We start from the raw sequence: 7,867 nt of genomic DNA on the forward strand, positions 1-7,867 counted from the left end.
TGAGAGTGTGTATAATCCATGGACTCAACATTAGTCAAAAGAACTCATATACTTATTGCAAAAATTTAGAAGTCATCAAAAATTCAAGTACTACGCGCATGCTCCTAGAGGGATAGATTGGTAGGAAAAGACCATCGCTCGTCCCCGACCGCCACTCATAAGGATGCACAAGCCAGGTACACTTCATGTTTCAAATTTGTTACATAACTTTAACCATACGTGCATGCTACGGGACTTACAAACTTCAACACAAGTATTTCTCAAATTCATAATCACCCAACTAGCACGACTATAATATTATCACCTCCATATCTCAGAACAATTATCAAGCATCAAACTTATCTTAGTATTCAACGCACTCATAAGAAAATTTCACATATCTTGAATATCAAGTATATTAACATTAAGCAAACTACTATGCTATTAACGACTCTCAAAATAATCTAAGTGAAGCATGAGAGATCAATTAAGGACAGTAAAACTGAGCCTAATGCGAGCTCTCTCATGCCCCCAAAGATTTTGGCCGTCAGATCTTATGTTTTAGTTGTTTCTGGCCGTTGGATGATTACCCTGTCGCGAGCTTGCTCGCTAAGTGGGCCAACTGTCCGAGAGGCAGCTACTCCGGTGGAAATTTCGGAGCATTGTGGTTAATCGGGCCTAACTGCGGCGAAAGGCCCGCTAAGGAAAATAGACGCTGCTCGGTGAAGCCGATACGTCTACTCGGGAGAAAAGGGTGTGAGGCGATGCGCGTTCCTCTCGATAGATCTTAGGCACGTCACCGCCGCCGCCGCCGCCGCTACCACCTCCTCCGCCGTTCTTCTATTCCCTTTGGGTTGCTGGTTCTCTAGAAGCCTTGGTTTCTTCTCATCCCGCCTCTCTCGCCATGTCTTCTCTCGCTCTGCCCAGTTGCCGTTGTGTGTCCCCGTCGACCGCTGCCGCCGTTCCCTCCCGGTCGACCGCTGCCGCCGTTCCCTCCCCGTCATCCGCCGCATGGATCAAGTTCTCGCTACCATCGCCGTTCTGTCTAACACTCTTTCTTAGGGAGGAAGATGGAGGATGCAAAGGCTACTAGAAAGCATGGGAGCCCATCCAGATCCGTCTTAGGAGCCCACCACTTCTGTTGTTCCGCACCTCGCCCTCCGGCAGCGACGCCTTCGATCTTTCTCTGAGCCGAGCTCCTCGTGTGACTGTGCTCCGATGGCGCAGCTTCAGGGGAACAGGTACATGCTAAGCGGCCGACGTTTTTTTCTCCCCACTTCTCCCCAATCCCTCTCGCAAAACTCAGTTTCAGTAGTGGTTCGGTGTTGATCTGCAGTTAATATATATATCAGAGATAATTTTCTTCTGATAATTGTGCAGGTTTGTGAAGGAAAAGAAAAGAAAAGGAATAAGCTGCAGTAAAATTTTGGTGAAGAACATTTTTCCATAGCTTGTGAACACGTTGGTCCTCAGATTTTGATCTTTTCATGATTTGTAGTTCAAGCATCCTTTTTGTATTCGGTAACTTTATTTGTTCACATACTGCTTGATGTTGCATGGCCTACAGTCAAATCACCACTTGAAGAAGAAGAGGTGGGTGCATGCGCTCATGGACCAGCTCAACCTGCAGGACACGGGCAATACCGCGGCGAGGGTCGGTGCGTGTCAATAGGCACAGACACCATCCATACCCATGAGAACGGTCTGGTTCAGCAGCTGCATGCACATCTGGTGGGTGCGACCTCCATGCTCGAGCGACGACGACCAGCATGGTAAATTGACAACCGATCACTCACCATGCCTCTGCACCCTTGCTACAATTCCATGGTTTGATAATACATTGATACAACCATCCAGGCAAACAAATAGGAGAATTGGCTCTGTTCTCCATAGGGAATACAACCATGAATTGTTCCACTTTTGCAAAGTTTGGAGATGGTCGAGATCTGCATGTGCAGAAGCATTTCAAGTAAATTAGGTTTGAATGGCAGGTACCATATGGTAGGAAATATGTTCTATATGGTGGTATTCCTGAGATACATATTTCATCATAAGTTGCTCTGAATAAAGTAAAATGTGATCTCAGGTATTAGCTTACTCTTATGTAAGTAAAAGCTGGTCACAACAATCTAATTTGTGATGACCTACAGAAATATGAAAAAAGAGAGAATGCGCTTGAATATTAACTGCGCTGATGCCTATTCAATCAAACCAATCATTATTGTTACCTTAAGTGTTTCCATTATATGACATTTTGTGTCTACACTTCAAAAAATGAAGAGTTCAACATGAATGGGGACATTAAAAAGTCCAAGTGAGGTGCTTATTTAATTTTATGTTTTTTGGGGTAAACATGAATTCCATCTTATGATTTGCACTAACAAAAGATGCACCAGCTCAGTTTTTATCCATCTACAGAACTAATAAAGTAAAGATATCCTATTGTTGGACAGAAATCTTGACATATGGATTCTTATAGCATGATAGGGAGCAGGTGCGGCTCCCAAAGCCATGTTGTTGCAGTTTTTTTCTTCAGATCTTGGAACAGCAAGATCACTGTATACAATTGTCTTCAATTTGTACATCAATTGGAAGAAAAATCTAAACTTACATCTCCTGCTAAGACTGATAGGGTATTCTTGCCCAGTTTATAGGTCTTGGTCAGTTTTTACATGTTTTTTTTATTGTTTTATCTTCGACAAGCTTATAATGTTCAGTGGATTCATACTTTGTCCAAAATTGCAAAGGAGCTTATACAGTGACCACATGCAGAATATAGATATAGCTCTCAAGGTACTTTCCTTTGTTATGTACTGCAAATTATTTTGTGTGATAAAGCAACCATTTTGAAAATCAGAAGTGCAGACGTTGTCATAGAAGGATAACTACGAACCTTGCATTATATACTATTGTTAGTGCAAGCAGTGGGTTGAAGTTTATCTAGAACAATGTGTTTCCTTCGCAAAAAACTTGTGTCATCTGACCAGCTGTTGTGGCACACCGCGCAACCTGTGGTGCTACTCATCATCGTTTAATTAGGGAACTAACCATTCATGTGTTGCTACTTGCTACCTACAAGGTATATCTACTTATGAAAAATGTGGTGCACCTGTAATCTAGCATCTTCCTTTGGACCTGCAGGATGTAGTAGTGCCCTTTATTCTCTTATCGAAATATATTCAACTGTTTATTCACAAGAGGTCTTTAACCATTGTTTATTTTTTGCACATGTTTATTTTCTTCTATATAATGATTCAAGTTTTCGAACATTGTTTTGTTGCAAGACATCTGTACATCAGGCTTGAGATCAAAATTGAGTTGAGTTTGTCTGTCCAATTCGCCTCTTGGTTACCATGCGAGATTATGAAATTTATTCATTATGACCTGAAATGTAGTTGAATTCCAATCTATTTTAGATTTTCCTGGAATGCCTGATGACTTTTCTTCTAGGATGAATAAATTAAACCTACATATTTCATGCCTATGTATATGTGCGTGGACATTACTATCATTCTATTGCAAAATTAGACGGGCACAGCAACGCGCGCCGTCAATGATCTAGTAGTTTCTTTAAAACAAATCCACCACCGTGCTCTAAAAGATATAAGTGAAGCACTAGAGCAAAAATTATCACGCTCAAAGGATATAAGTGAAGCACATAGATTATTCTAGCAAATTCTAATTGTTGTAAGGCTCTCCCTCATTAAAGGATTTCAGATCTTGATACTTATTCAAACAGCAAGCAAAGCTAAAGGAAACTACATAGCAAGGATAGCACAACTCATGTGAAGAAGCAAAAACTTAGGCTCAACCGATACTAACCGATAGTTGTTGAAGAAGAAAGGTGGGATGCCTACCGGGGCATCCCCAAGCTTAGATGCTTGAGACTTCTTGAAATATTATCTTGGGGTGCCTTGGTCATCTCCAAGCTTGAACTTTTGTGTCTCCTTAATTCCTCTCATATCATGGTTTCTCTTCTTTTTATCAAAAGCTTCATTCACAACAAACTCAACAAGAACTCGTGAGATAGGTTAGTATAAACCAATGCAAAACCTTATCATATTCTACTGTAACAAATCACTAAAATTGTTATTCAACATTGCATACTAAATGCCTCTGCATATTTAATACTCCTATCATCAAATATAATCATTAAACAAGCAAACATATGCAAACAATGCAACCATAACAGCAATCTGTCAAAACAGTACAGTCTGTAAAGAATGCAAGAGTATCAATACTTCCCTGACTCCAAAAATTATGAACTAAAATTCCCACTGTAATAAATTTATCAGAGCTCAATATGCAAAAAGATTCGATGTAAGACCATGCTTTGTCTTTTCTAGGGAATTTTTGCAACCGCGGTAAACTTTCTGTTTTCAAACAGCAACATGCAAACTAGCAAAATAAGCATGGCAAAGGCTATCCTTGACTTTTTTATTGAAACTGAAGAGGAAAAACACTATTATAACTAACAGCAAGCAAAAACTAACAAAATAAAATGACGCTCCAAGCAAAACACATATCATGTGGTGAATAAAAATATAGCTCCAAGTAAAGTTACCGATGAACGAAGACGAAAGAGGGGATGCCTTCCGGAGCATCCCCAAGCTTAGGCTCTTGGTTGTCCTTGAATATTACCTTGGAGTGCCTTGGACATCCCCAATCTTAGTCTTTTGCCACTCCTTATTCTATAGTCCATCGAATCTTTACCCAAAACTTGAAAACTTTAACCACACAAAACTCAAAACAAAACTCGTAAGCACCGTTAGTATAAGAAAATAAAACCACCATTTAGGTACTGTAATGAACTCATTCTAAATTCATATTGGTGTAATATTTACTGTATTCTAACTTATCTATGGTTCATACCATTTAATACTAGCCATAGATACATCAAAACAAGTAAACAACACATAGAAAACAGAATCTGTCAAAAACAGAACAGTCTGTAGTAATCTGTATAAAACGTATACTTCTGGAACCCCAAAAATTATGAAATAAATTGCTGGACCTGAGAAATTTGTCTATTAATCATCTGCAAAAACAATCAACCAAAAATCACTCTCCAATAAAAAATGGCAGCTAATCTCGTGAGCGCTAAAGTTTCTGTTTTTCACAGCAAGATCACATAAACTTCACCCAAGTCTTCCCAAAGGTTCTACTTGGCACTTTATTGAAACAAAAGCTATAAAACATGATTACTACAGTAGCATAATCATGTGGACACAAAAAAAAGTAAGGATATGTTGGAAATATGCCCTAGAGGCAATAATAAAAGGATTATTATTATATTTCCTTGTTCATGATAATTGTCTTTTATTCATGCTATAATTGTATTATCCGAAAATCGTAATACACGTGTGAATACATAGACCACAATACGTCCCTAGTAAGCCTCTAGTTCACTAGCTCGTTGGTCAACAGATAGTCATGGTTTCCTGACTATGGACATTAGATGTCGTTGACAACGGGATCACATCATTAGGAGAATGATGTGATGGACAAGACCCAATCCTAAGCATAGCACAAGATCATGTAGTTCGTTTTGCTAGAGCTTTTCCAATGTCAAGTATCTCTTCCTTAGACCATGAGATCGTGTAACTCCCGGATACCGTAGGAGTGCTTTGGGTGTACCAAACGTCACAACGTAACTGGGTGACTATAAAGGTGCACTACAGGTATCTCCGAAAGTGTCTGTTGGGTTGACACGGATCAAGACTGGGATTTGTCACTCTGTATAACGGAGAGGTATCACTGGGCCCACTCGGTAGTGCATCATCATAATGAGCTCAAAGTGACCAAGTGTCTGGTCACGGGATCATGCATTACGGTACGAGTAAAGTGACTTGCCGGTAACGAGATTGAACGAGGTATTGGGATACCGACGATCGAATCTCGGACAAGTAACATACCGTCTGACAAAGGGAATAGTATACGGGGTTGCTTGAATCCTCGACATCGTGGTTCATCCGATGAGATCATTGAGGAGTATGTGGGAGCCAACATGGGTATCCAGATCCTGCTGTTGGTTATTGACCGGAGAGCCGTCTCGGTCATGTCTGCATGTCTCCCGAACCCGTAGGGTCTACACACTTAAGGTTCGGTGACGCTAGGGTTGTATGAATATGAGTATGCAGCAAACCGAATGTTGTTCGGAGTCCCGGATGAGATCCCGGACGTCACGAGGAGTTCCGGAATGGTCCGGAGGTAAAGAATTATATATAGGAAGTGCTGATTCGGCCATCGGGAAAGTTTCGGGGTCACCCGGTATTGTACCGGGACCACCGGAAGGGTCCCGGGGGTCCATCGGGTGGGGCCACCTATCCCGGAGGGCCCCGTGGGCTGAAGTGGGAGGGGAACCAGCCCCTAGTGGGCTGGTGCGCCCCCCCCTTGGCCCCCCCTGCGCCTAGGGTTGGAAACCCTAGCTGGGGGGGGCACACCACTTGCCTTGGGGGGCACTCCACCCCCCTGGCCGCCGCCCCCCTTGGGAGATTGCATCTCCCAGGGCCGCCGCCCCCTAGGGGCCTATATAAAGGAGGGAAAGGGGGAGGGCAGCCGCACCCCGTGTCTTGGCGCCTCCCTCCCCCTGCTACACCTCTTCCTCCTCCCGCAGCAGCTTGGCGAAGCCCTGCCGGAGTTCTGCTGCATCCACCACCACGCTGTTGTGCTACTGGATCATCATCAACCTCTCCTTCCCCCTTGCTGGATCAAGAAGGAGGAGACGTCATCCGCTCCGTACGTGTGTTGAACGCGGAGGTGTTGTCCGTTCGGCACTTGGTCATCGGTGATTTGGATCACGGCGAGTACGACTCCATCATCACCGTTCTCTTGAACGCTTCCGCATGCGATCTACAAAGTGGTATGTAGATGCAATCTCTTTCCCATGACTCGTTGCTTAGATGAACTCATAGATGGATCTTGGTGAAACCGTAGGAAAAAATTTAATTTTCTGCAACGTTCCCCAACAGTGGCATCATGAGCTAGGTCTATGCGTAGTTCTCTATTGCACGAGTAGAACACAATTTTGTTGTGGGCGTAGATCTTGTCAACTTGCTTGCCGCTACTAGTCTTTTCTTGCTTCAGCGGTATTGTGGGATGAAGCGGCCCGGACCGACCTTACACGTACGCTTACGTGAGACAGGTTCCACCGACTGACATGCACTAGTTGCAAAAGGTGGCTAGCGGGTGTCTGTCTCTCCCACTTTAGTTGGAGCGGATTCGACGAAAAGGGTCCTTATGAAGGGTAAATAGAAGTTGACAAAATCACGTTGTGGTTATTCGTAGGTAAGAAAACGTTCTTGCTAGAACCCAATTGCAGCCACGTAAAAGATGCAACAACAATTAGAGGACGTCTAACTTGTTTTTGCAGCAATTGTCATGTGATGTGATATGGATAGAAGTTGTGATGAATGATGAATGATATATTGTGATGTATGAGATCATGTTCTTGTAATAGGAATCACGACTTGCATGTCGATGAGTATGACAACCGGCAGGAGCCATAGGTGTTGTCTTTATTTTTGTATGACCTGCGTGTCATTGAAGAACGCCATGTAAATTACTTTACTTTATTGCTAAACGCGTTAGCCATAGAAGTAGTAGTAGTCGTTGGCGTGACAACTTCATGAAGACACGATGATGGAGATCATGATGATGGAGATCATGGTGTCATGCCGGTGACGAAGATGATCATGGAGCCCTGAAGATGGAGATCAAAGGAGCTATATGATATTGGCCATATCATGTCACTATTATATAATTGCATATGATGTTTATTATGTTTATGCATCTTGTTTACTTAGAACGACGGTAGTAAATAAGATGATACCTTATAATAATTTCAAGAAAGTGTTCCCCCTAACTGTGCGCCGTTGCTAAAGTTCGT

At 42.5% G+C, this 7,867-nt stretch overlaps 1 long non-coding RNA gene across 1 annotated transcript; it reads left to right on the plus strand.

Annotated features, from left to right (window-relative positions):
* Nucleotides 1–708: 708 nt before the first annotated feature.
* On the plus strand, nt 709–3,744 carry LOC123041423 (uncharacterized). Its single transcript, XR_006418517.1, has 4 exons — nt 709–1,220; nt 1,360–1,440; nt 1,547–1,751; nt 1,837–3,744. It is a non-coding gene; the product is annotated as an uncharacterized lncRNA (long non-coding RNA).
* Nucleotides 3,745–7,867: the final 4,123 nt, after the last annotated feature.

Source organism: Triticum aestivum, chromosome 2B (genome assembly GCF_018294505.1).
Source record: "Triticum aestivum cultivar Chinese Spring chromosome 2B, IWGSC CS RefSeq v2.1, whole genome shotgun sequence".
NCBI lineage: Eukaryota > Viridiplantae > Streptophyta > Magnoliopsida > Poales > Poaceae > Triticum > Triticum aestivum.